The 20,580-nt window shown below is 52.8% G+C and overlaps 1 long non-coding RNA gene across 1 annotated transcript; it reads left to right on the top strand.

Annotated features, from left to right (window-relative positions):
- The first annotated feature begins 1,612 nt into the window (after positions 1-1,612).
- LOC122213440 lies at positions 1,613-17,409 on the top strand. Its single transcript, XR_006199512.1, has 4 exons — positions 1,613-1,633; positions 15,141-15,261; positions 15,695-15,825; positions 17,200-17,409. It is a non-coding gene; the product is annotated as an uncharacterized LOC122213440 (long non-coding RNA).
- Positions 17,410-20,580: the final 3,171 nt, after the last annotated feature.

The following is a 20,580-nucleotide window of genomic DNA, read 5'->3' as shown; positions in this document are numbered from 1 at the left end:
AGGGCCCAAAAGAACAACGAAAGAAAACAGAGAGAAAGCAAAGAAGGAAAAGGGAAAACGTCAAGTCCCCAGGAATAAACACAGCACGAAGGTAAATAAAGTGAGTGTGCCCCTGTTGACGTCCTCCCTGACAGGCTGGAGTCTGTGTCCCGTGGGTGGCCGATCCGCACTGTTTTCACTGGAGCAGAGACTTGTGGTTCGCGCTACTAACTGGCAGGAAGGGAAACGATACAAACTTCGCAGAGACTTCGAGGAGTTCGCTGAGGGCCACCCCTACCGTGGGGTTAGCAGTGAGGCAGCAGCTGAGGGTGTGTGCAGTGTCCAACCCGGAGGCCTGCCTGGGGGAGGCGTCCCAACACCCGCACTGGGTGTGCCATTTACCATGAGCGCCGGTGCTCATCCTGCTCCCGAACACGTGTGCCAGTCCCTCGGCCCGCGGGCGGGGTGGTCCCCGGAGCACAGCCCGTGGCAGCACAGCAGAGGGAACACGTGTGAGCCATTCATCACCTATGGCCCTAGCTCCCCTTATGCGGGTGAGTGATCAAGAATGACACATCGCCCCTTGAGGAGGAGGAGGAGGGGGAGGAGGGGGGAGGGAGAAGAGGGGGAGGAGGTGGGAGAGGAGGAGGAGAGGAGGGGGAAGGGGGAGGAGAAGGGGAGGAGGAGGGAGAGAAGGAGGTGGAGGTGGAGGGGAGGTGGGGGAGGAGGAGGGAGAGAAGGAGGGGGAGGAGGGGGAAGGATGGAGGGGAGGGGGGCAAGGAAGAGGGAGAGAAGGTGGGGGTGGAGGTGGGGGGGAAGTGGGGGGGAAGGGGAGGAGGAGGGAGAAAAGGTGGGGGTGGGGGGGAGGTGGGGGAGGAGGGGGAGGAGGTGGGGGGAGGAGGGAGAGAAGGTGGGAGTGGAGGTGGGGGGAGGTGGGGGAGGAGGTGAGGGGGAGGTGGGGGGAACAGGGAGGAGGGGAGGAGGGGGGAGGGGAAGGAAGGAGGTGGGGAAGGAGGAGGGGGAAGAGGGAGGAGGGGGAGGAGGGGGGACAGGTGGGGGAGGGGAAGGAGGAGACTGGAGACCCTGTAGGGGAGGTTGCCAGGTGGCAGGTTGAAAACGTTTGCCCAGCTGTGTTTAGTGGCACAGAATATCATTTGTGCTATGGTTTAGAACAAAAGCACCATTTTAATAAAGAAAAAAATCCCGACTCAAAGTTATATACCAAAATCGTTACAGTGATGCCAAAAATCCAGAAATGGCAGAATCAATACCCAGTATTTAGCAAGGGTTTAGTGTGCACATGAGAGCAGCTCACCAAACGGGAGGGAAGTTTCACATGTAACTGCTGGGAGGCCCGGGGACGGTGGCCGCACAGGGTGGCCCACGACGTGAGGCCAGGAGGAGGTTCGCCCTCGGCAGCGGTTGGTCATCACGCTGGGCGTCTCCAGCCAGCAGGGGATTGGCTGAAAGTGACTACCTTACACCATTTTTAGGAAGGTGACTTAAATTCGTTTCATAATCATCAGAGGCGTTTACAAGAAATAACAGAAGTTAGGTTCCGGTCTTGCTCGTGAAATCATGGAGTTTAGTTTTGCTGATGTGGCTTCCGTGGTTTTGTCTGCTCCGGGATATGCTCCAGTCTGGTCTCCCTTTCGTATGTAATTTCATTTTAATTTATTTTTGTTTTGTTTAATGTTTATTTATTTATTTTCAGAGAGAGAGAGAGAGAGAGAGAGAGAGAGAGAGAGAGACTGCATGTGGGGGAGGGGCAGAGAGAGAGGGAGAGAGAATCCCAAGCAGGCTCCGCACCGTCAGCGTAGAGCCTGACTCGGGGCTTGAACTCACGAGCCAGGAGATCACGACCTGAGCCGATATTGGACTCTCAACCGGCTGAGCCCCCCAGGCGCCCCTGTTCTTCTGATTTTTGTTCGCTGAGGCACACAGAGGGCAGGAGCTCACCTTGTGGATTACAACCTGCCGGGAGCCGGTGGGACTCGTCATGTCATTCCGTGACTGCATCCACCAGGACCCACAAGGCCCAGTTGTCCTGGGAAAACGTGAGCCCAGCAGCGAGGGGGGCAAAGCGATGCGTTCCTCTCCTGCTCTCGGAAACTAGTGGGTCCTGTGGCTGGGTAAGCCCCCTGGGATCCATTTCCGATTGTCGGGCAGCTGAGTCTCAGATAACAAAGCACTCTGGAATCGTCCATGCTGGTGCCCGTGTGTGGCACACTCACCCCGGGCTTCGTACCAGCGCTTGCCCACAATGACTTGGGACATTTGACCGCTTGTTACCCAGCCTCTCAACCTCCTGGACGTTCACAGTCGCCCACGTTAGTTATTGACTTGTTCAGTAAAAGTCTGTGGGGCCCCTCGACTGCGTCAGGCCCTGGGCCGGGTCCTTATTGTGCGTAAGGAGCAAATCACGCTCTCCAGCCTGAGGTATGTCCCGCCTGGGGAAGGCCGTCGCATGCAGTGAGTTTCCGCAACCTCAGCAGGGCCCAGGAACGTATTGCGGCAATCACGTCCTACAGAGCAGGGCCCGGGACGTGGTCCCGGAGAGACAGGGGAGGCGTTCCGGGTCAACACACGGTCCTGGTAATCAGCGCAGAGTATTCCCTGAGATCCCCCCCCTACAGCGCTACACCCCAGTTTGGCATCCGCTTGCACCCAAGCCCCCCTCGTTGCCCTCTTCCCCAGAGCTCCCCACGTGACGGAGCTCTCATGCAGCTGTTCCAGTTGTTCTGGCCTCTCTCCCCACACCGGCTTGTCCTGGCACCTGTTGGCTTCTTGCCCGAGGTCCCCTGCCTTTCAGGCCATGGGAAGACCGTCGTTTGAGCCTGTGGGAAAGCTGTTGGGGTCCGGATCTCAGGCCCCCCCTTCCAGGTGAAGGACAGGAACTCCAGCAGGCACCCGGACTTTGGTGGTACTGAGGTCATTCCGTTCCCCAAATCCGTCAGGGACGCAGCTCCCATGTGGATGGCCGCATCGGCCCCTCGGAACGTCTCCTGCCGTCACTTCCTGCCCCGTTTGCAATTTTCCCCCAAGAAAGCCACTGGGATTTTGTGCCGTGATGTGCTGTGAGCTCCGGGCTGCACACACTCCACCCCCGTGAGGTCAGTCTGTGTTTCCCACCCCCGCTCAGCATGGCTTTCCAAAGCTCAAGGCACCATCCATCTCACATGGTGGGTGGCTGGCACGGTTTTGTCCATTCAGAAGGCGCTTGGGAATTGTTCCCTGGCTTTGAATTTGTACATTTCCAGACTGCAGAAAAGGGAGATGTAATAATCAGTCCTAGGGGAAATCACTTGCCATTTGAAAGAAAAAGAAGGGTGAATATCCTGGTGACCCCTCAAACAAAACTAAGCATCAGCTATTTTAAGATTTATGCGTAAACATTATTTTTTTAACGTAAGAACAAAGAAAAACTTGGCTGGCGTTTTGTTTGTTTGTTTTCGGGATTTGTTTGAGTGAGTGGGGAACATCCTGGCCCCATAGCGTTCGTGGAAACGTGAATTCAGTCTGTTTGGAGGACGATTCAGCCATCTGTACCGGAATTTAAAAAATCAACGCTGTTTGATCCAACTTTAAAAATGTAACCTCGGGACACATGTGCCCAAGTGTACGTGGATATTGACTCCAGATTGTTTCTCATAATAGTCAACGCTGTAAACAATCTGCAAGTCCACTGACAGAGAGCCAGTGACTTCCCAAGGGGCACCCGTACATTCAAACACGAGGCAGATATTAAGTATAGAAGGAGGATCTGTTTATCCTCTGGTGGAAAGATGCCCGAGGTACGAATGTATGTGAAAATGTGCATGACTTACCCATTAGCTGATGCATCACCAATGTCTGTGATCTACAAACTTACTAATGGTGACAGTGGGCTTTGCTTCTGACCATACATCCCTTCTACGCTCTGACTAATCCATTAGTTTTGTGTGTTTTACCTAACTCGGTACAAATAGGGGAACACAGGTTCCCCAGCCCCCACCCAGAGGAACACCTGCGTGTGTTTCCCTCTGCCTGTGTCGTACCTGCCTGCGTTTCCCAGCCCGTCATCCCTCGAATGCTAATTTCCCCGGCTCCTCTCCCTGATTCATCCCAAATTATTACAGACATTCATACAAACAGTTGGGCAAAATGATCCAAGCTCCCAGGAACTTCTGTCACATCTGTTGGGCTCAGTCCATGCCTGACTCTTTGCACATTGGTCCCAGGAGTGGGGAGGGATGTTTTATTTTATTTTATTTTATTTTTTCAAAGTTTATTTATTTGGAGAGAGAGAGAGGGAGAGAGAGAGAGAGAGAGAGAGAGAGAGAGAGAGAATCCTGAGCAGGATCCACCCCATCAGCACAGAGCCCTACGTGGGGCTTGAGCTCCTTAACTGCAAGACCACGAGACCCGAGCTGAAATCAAGAGTCGGACGCTTAACCGACTGAGCCACCCAGGTACCAGTGGAGGAAGATTTTAGTAGTACCAAGTGGCAATAAAACTGACCTAACAAGGGGTTGGCTGGAGCACACATCTCTTTCTAGTAAATTCGATCACCAAATGCAGGGATAGCTGGATCTTTTTAGTTTTGCAAGCATATGGCATGCTTAGGGCTTGTGGATGTGCATCTTGGGAAGCCTTTCTGAGAGCTTGTGTATGCTGTGCTACACCACGGCCCCGCAAGGGACACAGACACATTCCATTCCTCTTGGAAGTTAGTGCCGGGAATAGTCTATCGATCACAGACGTGACTTCATTTTTCTTCTTAATAAGATAATGACAAGTATTTGAGCGGCAATGTTTTTCCTTTCACCTTGGCTGTGAAGGTACCCAAAAGTGGTCAGCTTGCTATTGGATTATCATGGCAACGCCCCCAGAGAACCGACATGTGTATCCGTCTCCCCCTCCAAGGTTTTCCTCTCTTTTGTTTTAACCAGACTGCACGTATATCTTTGGGGATATCTACAAGTTATTCGTGTTAAAGAAATAAAGATAGGATCATGAACAGTCAAGAGGGTTACTTCAATCTTTCATTTCTGGGGTTTGGGATTGCATCTGGGGACAGAGAGCAGAGGGCCAATGTCCTTCTACTGTGGTGGTTTCTTTCCATTTGAATGCAGACATCAGGAAAATCACTCTCTTTGCTCTGCTGGCATATGTCTGCCTCACGTCCTGGCCCAAACCAGGAGCAAGAACTATGACCAACACAAAGAGAACAGTTACAGAAACATTTTCAGAAGATTAGAAAAAGGCACAGATTAGGTTCAAGTAATGTACTCCCTTCCAGATGATTTATTTGTTCTTTGTTTAACACAGATCCTAGTAAACATGTCTCCGTTCAGATGTTTTATTCCAGTTACAGTGATCTAAAAAAGGCACAAAACAGAAAAAAAGGATCAATATCATATTCTCATGGACAGCATCCTAAAACCTCATCGCAAACAAAGTTTCCTAAAAGCAATTGCCATGTTCACACAGAGGCATATGCATGGAGTGGGGTGGGAGTAATGAGTTCAGTTTGCCGTGGGAGGGACACAGAGGAACAGGGGATCGAGTCAGCGCACAACGGCCTGTTTCCCATGTTTGGGAGCACGTACTTCCGTGGAGAACAGCTAAGATTGTGGTCGGAACACCACAGAAAAATCTGTAGATTCACAAAATCCAACCTTCATCATCATGAAACTACTCAAACCATGAACACGGATGCCTGTCAGTTGTCACACGAGACTGCGTGCCGACCGAGGAAAGCCAGCTCCCTCGGAGATCACAGTTAGGCAAAGTTCATGGGCCGCATGACCCCGCAGGGTCCAGATGGGCCCTCACATCCTGGGATTTGGTGGGCAGTTAGCTGGATGCCTTCCCCAGCACACCTCACTGCCCAACACCACCTGAGGTCGCCGCCCTGAGGTCAGAACATGACGTGAGACAGTTGATGTCCGACCATCATGTCTGACAAAGATGAGACCGAGGTTCAGAGTGGTGAATTATTTGCTCCCAAACAACCGTCTGCTCTGTGAGCGCTGCATGTGTCGCTCTGTAAAGAACGTTTTAGAGAGGCGGTAACTGAGTGTCTGGCTATAATCTTGCAGATGCCGTTATTGTTCTCGTGTTCAAGAGAACGAGGCCAAAGCATGGGGAGTAAGTAGTTGAGGCAGATAAAACCCAGGGAGGCTGGCTTGCCCTCTATGTCAGGACGTCCATCCAGTCCATCCAGTAACACTCCAGAGGTGACTCCTTTCCCTATAACCACTGCTCTGTGGATACGCTCTGCCTGTGTCTGATGGTCCGCGTGCCCAACACATACGTCTGTGGACAACCCATTCTCCGTTGTGTTTCCACCATCAGGGGAGAATCAGAAAATTCTACTTCAGTATTGATCTCACTGGAGATTCCAATCTTTATGTATGTATGTGCATTATCCTTGAGTCCATGGTGGAGTAAATCACTTCTGAAAGAAAGTATTTAGTAAATTTATGGAATCAGAATTTTGATTTCTGAAAAGCACTTTGGAATCCTCCAAATTCAAAGAAAGACCAGAAGGAGGGCAAAAAGGCAAGAAAGAGGAAGGAGGAAGGGAGGAAGGGACAGACACCCAGTGACCTGCTTAGCTCATCCGTGGTTATTTCCACAAGAAGCTGAGTACTCACGAGACAAAGACTTGGCAAAGTTAGGTAGCAGTGCTAAAAGGCCCTTTCAAAATTATTTAAGTCCATAGTTTCCAAGTGTTTGGTTGATGGCTTTTGATTTAAATTATGTAAGGTCTTTCTTTAATCAAATCTAACGAGAAGCCCCCAAGTGCTGGGGCTGGGCCAGGGCCCCCCCACCGTGGCATCTCTGGATGAAACCTATTCTGAAGCCGTCATTCCAAGTAACGGTGCTGTCTGGTGTCACTACCCATTGGACAGAAAAGCCCATTGAAGGAAAGCATCTGCTGGACACACCTGCCCAGGTGTGGGCCAAGCTTCAGGGGGACTCACACTGACCCAGGTGAGGACAAAGTCTCGAAGACCCCTCTGCCCCCAGCTGTGCCTTTGCCGAGAAGGGAGTCGGGACACCTTGAGATCCTGGTGTTGTGCTGGCTTCCGTGTAACTAACCGCACAGGAGATGGGGGATAGGCACGAACGTTCCATTCTCAGCCCTCTGCCTCCTGCCGTGGGGTTGAGAAAGGCGTCGTAGAGAGACATCATTTGGGGTGAGGACAGGAGATGGTTTTCAGCCCCACCTGCAGGAATTATGGAGAAAACCCAGCAGTGAGAGAGGCTCCCGGGTGTGACCCAGACAGGGACCCGGCCTTGGGCAAGAACTCACGGCCTGGGCGGGGGGCGCCCAGAGACCCAGACCTAGTTCTCAAGCCGCCTGCTTCCTTCCTGTTTCCTCTTGTCTGTGGGCCAGTGACCACTGCAGCAATAAAACTCTTACTCAGGAAGGACTCCTGGCCTCCGTCCAGGTACAGTCACCCTGGAGGTGCCATGGAGAGAGTTCAAGTCCGCACCACCTGGATGGAAGGCTAGGAACCCCAAAGAACTGGTCGGGCGGGAAACTCCGAAAACTTAGGGCAGATGGGCCTTGGGGTGGAGGAAATGCAGCCTCTGGACATCCAGGCAGACAGCCGCGTGGGGGGACGGCAGCCACCACCCTGAGCCTTGCGTGGGGCCCAGGAGGCCTGGTCTACCTCAGCCCGGACTGGCCTGCCTTCGCCTCGGGCTCGAAGTGACTAAGGTTGGCGATGAGAAACGAGAAACTAAATGCAAAGCAGCCGTCTTTTCAAGAAGAAATTCCTTAGCTCGGTGTTGGGTGTCAGGTTCCCTCTGATTCTCCCTCTTGGCCAAGAGGCAGCACTGACCTTACAGTCGAGAAGCCACGGCCACCAGGAGAGCCTGTGCATCATCCCCAGGCGGAGGCTTGTCCCAAATCATTTGCTGATGAACCGACAGCAGACGCAGCTCAAACCACGTGTGTCTGAACATACCGGAACCTGGTCCAGGTGGATGCTGTTCTCACTCTTCCTTCCCGTGATGTGTGGCACCCCATGTGCTGTGCTGGACACCAACTCTCCCGTCCCCCTGCTCCCCCCGGCCCGCCTTCCTGGGACTCTCCATGCGTGTTCTCAGTAGGGTGGGAAAGTGGCGGCGGCTGGGGCTGGACACAGTTCACCCCCTCTTGGATGTGCTGCGCCGCACGTGCGTGAGCCCCCATGGGGTGCGTTGGTCCCAAGACCCTGGGACACTTGTTGGTGCCACATCGGCTGGCATCTTGCAGAGCACAGGGTAGGAGGCACCTGTCTGTGAGCCCAGGGAACGTCTGGGGTTAGGTTGGCAGCCTAGGGGTCACACAGTGGAAGGAACAGCTACAAATTGGGGGGGGGGGAATTTACGTATTAGTGGATCCCTGCTCAGAAATGCACATGGGCTCACAATCTCGCTTAAGGCAAAGCAGGAATTTGGGAAGAAAGTGGTGCTATCCTCAGTCTCTCTCTCTCTCTCTCTCTCCTTCTCTCCCTCTTTCCCTCCTTCTCTCTCTTTTTTTTTGGGTCAGGATTGGGTGATTTTGAAATCACACCTGCCAGAAATGCCACGTGGGTGCAGGTGAATCGATAAGGTGTACCCGGTTCAGAGAGGCTGTCTCGTGACTGCAATTCACATCTGAAGACAGAGGCCACTGAAGTCATGGATTTTTCTAGTAAATCACTCACCACAGCGTCCTCCCTGTAGGTGTTTAAGATACTCAGAACCAGGTGCTTTATGAGAGCATGGGCGCAGGAGGGCCATGGGGACCCGCACATGGGCCCTTGGGCTGACACCATCACCGAACCCCAGGTTTTGCAAGGAAAGATGTAACTCTCGGGGCGCCCATGCTTGTGCACAGCAGTCCCTTGGAGAAGGTTGTGTCTATCCTGACGGGAAGGTCTTTGTGTGCGTTCTGGTGACCCGGCTTCCTGGGAATAAGTCCCCCCGACTTCAGAGAGGAAGGGCCTCCCTTGATAACCCAGCTCCCCCACTAACGGCCTGCCTGGCTTGAGGCAAGTTCTTGTAGCATCTCTGAGGCTCCAGCAAATCACCTCTGCTGTGAAAACCGAGGCAGGCACTGCCCTGGCTGCTGGGAAGATGCGGCGATGCACAGGTGACAGCCAGAAAGACTCGGGACAGAGCCCTGGGGGGCAGCAGTGATCCTGCAGATGCCCGGAGGGCTGTCCTCACCGCGGCACTCCCCCCACAGCCAATCCCCCTTCTTAGTCAGTAGGTAGCAGAGTCTCACGGGTGCCTAAGAGGCGGTCTGGGAGCTCCTTACTCCTAATCAGCGAGGAAATTGCTAGAATCGATGCAAGCATTCGGGCAGACAGTGGAAGATTTTCCACGAGGGCAGTTCTTTCCAGCTCGGAGACTTGATTCCCTGGACACAGGGGTTTTGCCGCTGAGAAAGCCCCTAAGCAGAGACGTGCAGTCTCCCTGCCGGCCTCACTCCGGCGTGAGGCTCCAAACCAGATTGCACGGACGTGGCCACCTGTTTTCCTGTGCCAGGCCTGCTCACGCTCATGAGGGGCGATGGGCTACAGGACGCACGGCACACATCTGCCCGGCAAACACCCCCGCACATGGACCCCAGACCCTGCTCTCCCCAGGCTTGTGTGTGGCTCTTTCCCGGTGTCTGGAAATTGCGTGTTGCAGCCTGCTGGCATGAGGGGTCAGTAAACAAGATAAAGTTCCCAGAGTTTAATCAGACTCAAGTGCTCTCTAAACAGACCCGGCACTTGGCGGCAAATTGCAAATCTGGCCGGGGCCCAGCGTTTCTTGTCTAATCCCACGGAGTTTGAACGTGGCTGTCACGCCTGCCGTCAGCTGGAAAACAAGAGCTGCCTGAAAGTGACAGGAGGGGACTGTGTTCTCTCTGATGTCCCACTGCAGCTGCAGGAATGCTGAGTCATGGATGCGTAAGAAGGGTTTTAGGGCGATCCCGGGCTTGATGGGACCCAACCTTGCAATTTTCCCAAACAGACGTTTCCTTTTAGACACACGATCTGGTTTCCTGTTTCCGCTGAGTCGCTCAATTCCAAATCCGCGGTCCTCGCCATGCCCTGCAGATTGCACAACGTCCTTCCTTCCTTGCGATGGAGGCTTTACTTCCAGAGGCCGTTTGTACGTCAGTGGAGACCATCTTCCTCTCTCTCTGAGTGCAGTCCATGGGTGGGGGGGGGGTGGGGGTCGGCCCCTGGAGCCCCCGCAGCCCCAGCCTCCGCCACGCTCTCTCAGAAACACAGACTCATGCGGATCTTAGTTTTGAAAGGACTCACGGAAAAATCTACGGGCGCTCGGACAGGAAGTCTTTGTTATTCTGGAGTTAGGGGAGAGTCGGATCAAATTCGAATGTGCTTATAAATGATCTTAGGCTTCGAGGGGAAAAGAGCTTTCCTGGTGCTGCTGGCCAGCGGGTCTCGTGCTCATGCTGACACAGGCCCCACCACAGGCCGTCCCCACCCACGGGACCGAGGCTGTGCTCTGGGGACGCGTCCATGGCCCTTGTGGTCACCTTCGTCCCCCTAACGCCACACGGCCACTGCACCTCCTGCAGGATTATGACAAGAACCAACAGAAAGAATGGGAATGTGGGATCCGATGTATTAGTTTCATTTACATGTTACTGTTTGGAAGGCGTCCGTAATAAAAGCTGAACGCAGTGCAGACGGGTGGGAGGCAGAGGCTGAGAACGTAGGTTGAGACCCAGGCTCTCCGTTTGCTAGCGTGTGGTTTCTGATGCAGCGCTGAGCATCCCTAAGCCTGGGTGTCCACATCCACGCACAGGGGCGGCCCTGATGCGGCATCCACCTGTAGGAGCAGCTGAAGCCTCCCATGCACTCGACACGCCCAAGCATGGGCTCTCACAGCCCCGTCCCTTCTCCCACATGACTCATGACACAGCCAAGGAAAGCCTTGGAAACTAAACGTAAGCATTACAAGGCTCTGAGTGTCCTGACCGACAAGCCCCCACGTGAGAAATATAGGAGTTCAGGATGTTGAGTTCAAGTTCCCGGGAGGGTGAACTTCCCTCAGGAGAAAACACCTGTATCCGCAGCGTTTACAGCAGCGGACCGCCTTGTCTTCAGCCCGCGATTGGAGATTGAGAGGAAACGAGACGCGGGGATGGAGAAAGCCGTCCTTGGGGCTGGTGGGCTGCCGCTGGGGGCCCCACTGCTCCATCTGGACCCACCCAGGGTGACGTTTCCAGGCAGCAAAGTCAAATGAGACGCAGCGAGCGTGCAGGGTGTGAGCTCAGGGGAGTGCAGCCTGTGAGATAAATCTCCAGATAGAGGCCACTTTCTCTAAAAGCTGGTGTATGTCACCTGTCGCCTCTCACGGGAGAGCCACCTGCCAGCCACCGACTCAGGATGAAAGGGAGGGCAGGTGCACGCACATGTGGGCAGCTGTGGCCAGAGACAGTGCCAGCGGCTGGGCGCCCACCAGCTTCCGTCCCCGGAGCTGAATGCCGTCAGTTGTACCGGGCGACCTGTTCAAACTTCATTCTGCTGAAGCAGCATCGGCACAGCACAGCCCGAGGAAGGAAACAGGGGTGAACATCACCGAGGTTCTCATGCACCTGCAGAACAAACGAGCCATGAGGCCACTGGGCAACACGATGTCCTTCCATCACGGCGGTCTCAGAATCCGTGGGGGACGATGGGCAGGCAGAAGGCAGCACGGACGGAGGAGCAGCCCACGGGTCCCCCACTCTGAGATGCCACTCATTTGACCCCCAGGATCCAGAGTAGGAGCGTCCGAAGGTCTGGAAACTGGCGCCCTTCCCGGCTCCATGGGCACCTGACGGGCACACTGATGGGACGCAGTTGAGGGAATGAGTCCACTCCTGTCTCCTTGCTCCCTGACAGGCTCCGCGATTTACTCCCAGAATGTCCTCTCCCCATATGTCTCCCTAGTTATCTACTTATTCTCCCAAATCTGGCTCACAACGTGGTTCTGTGTCATATCTTTTGTTTAAACGCCCCCATCCTCCCTCAGGACACGCTGTGTTTTCTTTCAGAGTCCTGATCCCTTTCCAAAAGCACCCTTTCGATAACTCAGTGCGCTCGATTGGTGCCTTTACTTCCTTCCCCCCTTCCGGTGCCGACCCCCCAGGAACCTGGAGGAGAGGGGCCAACTCGGGTTATCCCCTGACAGCCAAAGGCCCCTTGAGGTGCATGCAGACCCTCACATCGATGAAGATGCGGAAGCAGGAAACCAGAAGAAGGAGGCAGAGATCACAGCTGTGCAGCCCAGCCCCTGGAGAAGAACACTACTATTGGCCTTGGCAGTGTAGACAGCAGGGAGAGACTATTTGCCAACAGTAACCGGGATGCTCCACTCGCCGTGTATTTCTTTCTATGTGCTGTCCTCCCCCAGTGGAGCGGGGAGCAGTGGGTGGTTTCATCCCCCGTCATGGAGACAGGGCTGGAAATAGCAAAGTGCCCGACGCCTCTCTTCTATTCCGAGAGGCACTTCTTAAGTCATGGCTGTCCACGGCAGACAGGTGGGCTTTTTGAGAGAGGGAACATTTGATTGGCCTCTTTCTATTTCTAGTCCTGAAAGTTAAGGGGTGAAGAGCTGGTCCAAAGAAGTTATACTGTGAAAGAGAGAATACTGTAAGGTACAAGTGAATTTTTTTCAACCCCCGGAGGGACGTTCTGTTTCCGGCTCTCTTTGTCACATCTCTAGCAGACCCACAGTTTCCCTCCGAGCTGCCGGCACCCGTGAGGGACGAGGCCCACTTCTCCCCCATCCTTTCGGGCTTCCCCTCCCGGCACAGAGCCGTGCCCTCTGAGCAGGAAGAGCTCAAGGTCTGGGTCCAGTGCCGTCCCAGCGCTGCACCCGGGAAGAACCCTCACCCTGTAAATCAGGGTGCAGGATAAAGGGAGCCCCAATCTCCCCTGGGCCACACCGGCCTGGGAGGAAGCTTGCGCAGCACAGACCCCGGGTGCCAGGAGCCACGTCCTCCCCGACGCCGAGCTGGACGACCAGGAGCCTGTCCCCCGAGTGACACGTTCACCACACCGAGCAGCGGCTGGGAGGGCTCCCGGCTGGAGAGCCACACGGGTCCTCACTGCTCTTACCAAGATGTAGTAGCTTTTCCCGCGGATAAACCTTCCTCCTCTGACTGCACAGCTCCCAAGTGCTTTCAAAGGTTGGGTTCAAAAAAGCCAACTTTTACCAGCTGGGTGCTGTTGCCGTGAGGAGAGAGGCGGGGAGGTGCTCCCCACAACCCTCTGCAGGTGCTGCCTCTGAAATGTGTCTGATCAGTTTTGTAGCTATGTTCTCTCGGCTCTGGTGGCCAGAAGCTCGAGCCCGGTCTCTCCGGGGCAAAACCAAGGTGCTTCAGACTGCACCCCCGGGGGCTCCAGGGGACAGTGTGACATCTCTTTGCTTGTGGCCTTGGTTCCAGCCTCTGCCTTCCTGGCCTCACGGCCTCCTCTCTTCTGTGCGATAATCGGGCTCTCTCTCCCGTAAGGACACGTGTGGTTGGATTTAGGGCCCTCCGGGGTGATGCGGGATGTGGTCAAGTCCTTTATCGCATCTGCAAAGACTCTTTTCCTGATGAAATAGTAACTACAGGTTCCAGGGATCAGAATGGTATCTTCGGATGCCTGTTATTCAGTCTACTATGCATAATGTGCCTCTTCCTTCCTCTGGCTTTTTCTTTTTAACTTTTTAATGTTTATTTATTTTTGAGAGAGAGACAGAGCACAAGCAGAGGAGGGGCAGAGAGAGAGGAGGAGACACAGGATCCAAAGCAGGCTCCAGGTTCTGAGCCGTCAGCACAGAGCCTGACGCGGGGCTCGAACTCATGGACCGCGAGATCATGACCTGAGCCGAAGTCGGTCGCTCAACTGACCAAGCCCCCCGGGCGGCCCCACTCTGGCTTTTAAGTTACTGGTGTCCCTGCATGTAAAGCCCGCATCTTGGGGCCGCCTGGGTGGCTCGGTCGGTTGAGCATCCAATTCCTGATTTCGGCTCAGGCCATGATCCCACGGTCCTGGAATCGAACCCTGTGTCAGGTGCTGCACTGAGTGTGGAGCCTGCTTGGGGGTCTCTGTCTCTCCCTCTCTCTGCCCCTCCCCTGTTCTCTCTCTAAAATAAACAAAATGAAAAAAAAATTTAAGAAATAGCAAGGTCAGATCTTTCATTTTTCCCCACCCGAGATGGAAAATCTCGGCCTTTCCACCAGAGTGTACAAATCATTCACATTCAAAGTAAATGTTGATATGGTTACGTGTGCATTTCCCATTTTTCTGTTTACTTCCTATATGTCTGTCTCTTGTTTCTTTCTCTGCTCCCCCCCCCCTTTTTTTTGTTGCTCTCTTTTGAGTTACACAATTTTTTAGTATACCATTTGAACCCCTCTTGTGTTAAAACTGTGTTTTCGGAATGATTTTCTTAGAGATCACAATACGAATCCTAACTCCTCACAGCCGACTGCAAGATAGTGCTAACTTACTTCCGGTGAAACACAGAGGCTTTAATACAGTTTCATTCTCTCCCTCTTCCCTTGTGACATTGTTACCACGTGAATTTGTAGGAGAGCCAAAACAGAGTGATCCCGGCCCCTGGTTCCCGACACGGAGCCCTAAAAGCCCATGGGATTTCCTGGGAGCTGGGGTATCTGTGTCGTGCTAAGTGAGCGGCTCTTTGCGCCCCTAGATTGGTGGGTTGGAATCTGGGGCCAGTCCAACCTCCAGGGCTAGAGACGGAGTTTAATCATGTGGCCAATGGCTTCCTCCATCACGTCTCCATGACGGAGCCTCAGTAACACTGTGGACACTGGGCTCCTGGAAGCTTCCTGGTTGGTGGGTGCGGTGTCCCGGGACGGTGCCGTGCTGGACCCCAGGGGAGTGGACCCCACAGCCCGTGACCTCGCCCTGTGCCGGTCCTCCCTGTGCCTGTTCGGAGACATAGCCTTGAGACTAACCAGGTGTGCATGCGGGTGGCACTTTCCTGAGTTATGTGGTCCTTCAGCAGCTTTGGAACCCGGGAAATCTCATCAGAAATTCTGAAATTTTTTTATCAGAAGGAATTTCTGTGGTTACCATAAATTCAAAATGTGTTTATGTCTTTGGTTGATTTCCAAAATGCTGAAGGTTTTGTGTTGTTTGTTTTGTTTTGTTTTGTTTTGTTTTGTTTTTCAGTCCTGTCCAGATTTATGGTTGTTTTTTTGGGGAAAGGATTTATTCTCCTCACTCAGCCATGATCCACAGCCCTTCCTTCCTTCTGACTTTCAGAACCGTCCTTCTTGCCTCCTGCTGTCACGTGAGTCCTTTGTTATCTGAGTTCATTTAGTCTTTTTTTCTATTAAATTTTTTTTTAACATTTATTTATTATTGAAGCAGAGAAAGACAGAGCACGAGCAGGGGAGGGGGCAGAGAGAGAGGGAGACACAGAATCCGAAGCAGGCGCCAGGCTCCAAGCTGTCAGCACAGAGCCTGATGCGGGGCTCGAACCCGTGAGCCGTGAGATCATGACCTGAGCCAAAGTCGGACGCTTAACTGACTTGAGCCCCCCAGGTGCCCCAAAAGTTCATTTATTCTTATATACCTCGTATTTCCAGAAATGATTTTGTATTTTCCCCCCAAATATCTTTATGTCTTGCTACATCCCCTTGCAAATCTCTTAGTCTAGTTTTATGACCTCCAATCTTGCTGACCTTGAAATGCGCTTTTATCCCTTTCCCCTTTGTCCTCAGGTGGGTTTGGTGGCTATGTCTCCTAGTGCCCCTTCTGGTGTGGAGACACTCTTCTACTCCTGGCCCTCCTCCTTCTCGAGTTGTCCCCAAGAGCCAGATGTATTTCCAGGTCATTTGCTGCTCGTGATCATGTCAGTCCTGTGCTAACCGTAGACTCTGCCCCATGTTCTTCGGTTTCCAAATTTCCCTCCAAGACATCTTTTCTGCTTCCTTCCTTCATGGATCGTCCCCTCATGTGTCTCTACTTAGATAGGGTTTAAATTTTTTTTTTTTTTTCAACGTTTTTTATTTATTTTCGGGACAGAGAGAGACACAGCATGAGCGGGGGAGGGGCAGAGAGAGAGGGAGACACAGAATCGGAAACAGGCTCCAGGCTCCGAGCCATCAGCCCAGAGCCCGACGCGGGGCTCGAACTCACGGACTCACGGACCGCAAGATCGTGACCTGGCCGAAGTCGGACGCTTAACCGACTGCGCCACCCAGGCGCCCCAGATAGGGTTTAATTAGCAACCCCCTGTCACTTCACCTCTGCATGTAACTTTCTCTCCGTATCTGCCAACATTATCAACACCAGCACAGTTGAAGAATAACTCAATTATACATTTGCTTATAAAATTTTTTAATGTTTATTATTGAGAGAGAGAGAGAGCATGAGTCGGGGAGGAGCAGAGAGAGAGGGAGACACAGAATCCGAAGCAGGCTCCAGGCTCCGAGCTGTCAGCACAGAACCAGACGCGGGGCTTCAATTCACCAGCCATGAGATCATGACGCTTAACCAACTGAGCCAGCCAGGCACCCCATAAATTTACTTATAGACATATAAGTTAACACCTCACGAAATCCCAATGAGCCAAGGATGGTTTCGCACCCCTGGTGCAAAAGGCTTTCCTTTGAGGAGATTGCTTTCCTAAAGACCGACTGAGTTAAGAAATAAATGCTCTCTTATGTGTGAAATGCGGTGTTTCTTCATTCAAAATGGTGTTTGTTCAAGTGCCTGGCCCGCATTTGTAACGTATGTGGGACGCTCACACCACAGCACCATGAAGATCACAGAAAATTAGTCAGCGATATAGAAAAGGAGATTACGACACCTGTCGGGGCGATGGGCAGGGGTGTGTTAAGTTCCTAGACATTGGGAAAGCACGGGCTTTGCAATCTGCTCATGAACGGCTGTGCCCCTGGCATCATCCCGGGGACGGGGAGTCGTCGGGCAATGTGGGCGCTGATGCCTGGGTCTCTGCCCCACCTGAGAGAAGATGTCAGAGTTCAGGCAGAAGCCGGGTCCGTCTGGGACACACCGTACCTGTCCAACAGCGGGGTCTAAAGATCCCGGCCCTCCCTGTCCCTGCACTGCAGCTCCTGCCCGGATCTCAGAGACAGTGCAAGCCCTTGTATTGGGCGTATTGGCTGTGCCCATCCATCGAACCAAAGGTCTGAGATGGTCCTGCTGGCCAACCCTGGCTTGTGCTCAGGCTTCGTTAGTCCCTCTGTGTGTCTGCTCTCAGTTCCTGCAGCCATTTTCAGTGCACCATGCGAGTGACGAGCCAAGGATCCACGTCTGCAGGCTGCTTATAGGAAGCTTCTGTCCAAAAGCCCGGCACAGTGTAAGTAGCTTTGCACTGGAATCAGAAGCTGCCCGAGGTGAGTCCAAATGGATGTGACGACAGAGTTCAAATGAACATTTATTTATAGCTAGTATGTCCTCTAGCATTTCTTCCCCCCCCCCAAGCTTTTAAAGGAAATTTAAAATTAAATACTATTAATTCACTCAGAATTGGTACCTGTGTACAAACCATTGGCAGTTATCTTTCTTTCACTATCTTCATCTTTCCTAGCCACTGATGCCTGCTGAGCACCAGCCACGTCTCCAAAATCCCCTGGAACCGGCCCCGGTCCTGGATGAGCCCAAAATAAGCACTTCTCAAACCCGCGCTCAAACAGGAGACGTGTTTCACACGAAGCAATGCCCTGAAATAGTGCGTACCATGCAGGCAGCGATGGCCATGTTGCATATTTGAGCGTTAATGCCTGCTCGAACATTTGCGTTTAATCGTGAGGGCAGAAGGGAAGCGCTGGCTGCCCTCAGTGGCTGGGCGGGGAAGCGAGCACCCAGGGGCCTTGTGGGCAGCAGACGTGGAGGACAGAGCCCAGGCACAGCCCTGGGGGCCGTCCCGTTGTGGTGGGAAGTGCCCTGTCCCTGCACAAACCCTCTCTGGATGACAAGCCAGCATGTAAAGGCGCATTTTTCCCCGGTAATGTTTTAGACTCAGCCATCTCTTCAGAAATGCACCAGCTCTCGGCTTCTTCTGTGTCTGTGTTCCCGTCTCTAGACCAATCTCCTCCGGTCTCCTTGGAGCCTCTCGACAATGACCTTGACCCTGACCTTCACCCTGCTCAGTCCCCTTTAAAATAAAACAAACAGTATTTATTTTACACTTATTCTTGCGTGGCGACTTAAAGGGCCAGCGGTGTCCTGTCGGCACACTGCCACCAGTGTCTGTGGCCTTCTTGAACCTGTCTTTGCTGCAAGGGGGGCTGTGCTGTGCTCACACTCCTTCTGGGTGGGGGGGGGGGGGATCTGCCTCTCCTCTACTTGACCTTTGGAGTGTCTGCTGTCGCTCTGGTGTCCTGAAGTTCCGCGTGCATGCACACACAAATGTAGGCATGTGCACACGGTCCCCGCATGTCACACACACGTGCACACGCACGTATAGACGCGCACACTTTCACCTATGTTTATATTTCCTTTCTATTTATTAATTTTTGAGTTTATTTATTTTGAGAGAGACAGAGAGCAAGAGCGTGAGCAGGGAAGGGACAGAGAGGGAGAGAGAATCCCAAGTAGGAGCCACACTATCAGCACAGAGCCCGACACGGGGCTCCAACACACGAACCGCGAGATTGTGACCTGAGCCGAGATCAAGAGTTGGACGCTTAACCGACTGAGCCAGCCAGGAGCCCTGAGTGTTCTTTTCTTGAAGCTCTGGTCCACGTGTTGTGTGGCCCTGAGTCCTTTTTGCCATGCTCCGTTGGTCACAGGTCTCGACACTTGGGACCGCGGACCCACGACCGCAGGTGCGCTTTGCTGTGGGAAGGCTGAGCCTGGCTGGTGCAGGGTGGTCCTGGACCAGACTTGCACTTGCTTCTTCGGGGACTTTTCAGAGTCCTGCCGAGGTGATCTGCTGGTTCCTTGCAGGGGTGATTGGGTGGCTTTGGATCCCTGTTTGGTTGGTGGTTATAGGTCGGAAACCTCAACCTCCTGTGGCTGGTTCCTCGTGGTTCACTTCCCTAGACTTCAGAAGAGCCAGGACTTCTGGTGGCTTCTTGGGTTGCAGACAGCATGCTCAGCCCCACTTTTCATGGATGGGGGCACATCCACCTAGAACTCAGGCTTCCCCTGAGGACAGAGCCCACGGGCCTGAGCCCGGGCCTGCTTCCCAGCTTTCGTGTCTCTTCCTTTCTGCCTCTTGGACCTGGGGTTTTATTTCTTTTCATCTCACCTCTCAATCAATTTCTGTTCTAATTTAGGAAGATTTTTTTTTTATGTGCTTTGGTGAAAGATTCTCAGATACAGACACCTTGCCCACTTGCCATTTTCTTTTTTTCCTTTATAGTTTATTACTTATTTTGAGATAGAGGGAAAGAGAGAGAGAAAGAGCATGAGGGGGAGGGGCAGAGAGAGAGAGAATCCCAAGCAGGCTGCACACTGTCAGCACAGAAGTGGACGCAGGGCTCGAACTCACGAACTGTGAGATCATGACCTGAGCCAAAATCAGGAGTTGGACACCCAGACGACTGGAGTCACCCGGGCGCCCCATAGACTTTAGATTTTAGAGTGCCTCCAGGTTTACAGGAAAATTGAGTAGAAATTTCACAGTTCCTCAAAGCCCCCTCCTTCCCCTCTATAGTTTCCTTCTTACCAACATTTTGCATTAGTGGCTTAGTCAGGGTTCTGTCTCCAGAGAAAGAGAATATAGAGACAGACCCTTTCTCTCTTGTCTCTTTCTCTCTATTTAAATATGTATATTTGCATATATGATTAGTACATACTAACATATATGATATCACTAATGATCACCATCAATCACATTGATTTAATATATTATTAATTATTGATAATATTATTAATAGATTATAACAAGGATACTCTTGTAATATAGTGTTATGTTGATGTAATTAATACTAATACCGTTAATGTAGAATATACATTTATTTAGATAGCTCCCTGCTGATATATTGATCATAAGGGATTGGCTCGTGTGGTTTGGAGACAGAGAAGCCCCAGGATCTTCAGTCGGCAGGCTGGACACCCAGGGGAGCCAGTGAGCCATTCCAACCTAAGCCCAACGGCCCCAGAAACAGGAGAGCTGAGGGTAGCCTCCAGTCTGCAAGCTGGCTGACTGCAGACCCCAGAAGATGCGATGTTTCAGCAGGAGGTGAAGGCGGGGAGATCGATATCCCAGCTAATGTGCCCGTCAGGACCCGTTCCCTTTTGATCATGAGGCTCAGGCATTTTGTTCTGCTTTGTCCTTCAACAGATTGGATGAGGCCGGTCTACACTGGGGAAGGCAACGTTCTTAGTCAGCTGACTGAAGTGTCGTTCTCATCCAGGACCCTCCTCACAGACACGTCTGGAAGAATGACGGATCAAGCAGGAAGGTTTGTGTGTGGACGCAGGTTTTCAACTCGTTGGGGTGGAGATCACGGAGCTCACCAGCCGGATCGAACGCTAAGATGATGTTTAGTTTTGTAAGAAATGGCTCACCTGTTCTCCAAAGGGGCGGCCCCCCTTGCCTTACCCCCAACAGTGGACGGGCACCCCCGTTTCTCCGCATCCTCGCCAGCATTGGGGGCTGGCTTTCTGCCATTCTGACAGATGTGTGCTG

This window comes from Panthera leo, chromosome A2 (assembly GCF_018350215.1).
Source record: "Panthera leo isolate Ple1 chromosome A2, P.leo_Ple1_pat1.1, whole genome shotgun sequence".
In the NCBI taxonomy this organism is placed as follows: domain Eukaryota; kingdom Metazoa; phylum Chordata; class Mammalia; order Carnivora; family Felidae; genus Panthera; species Panthera leo.
The sequence above is the reverse complement of the archived record's forward strand: the minus strand, read 5'-3'. Positions and strand labels throughout refer to the sequence as shown.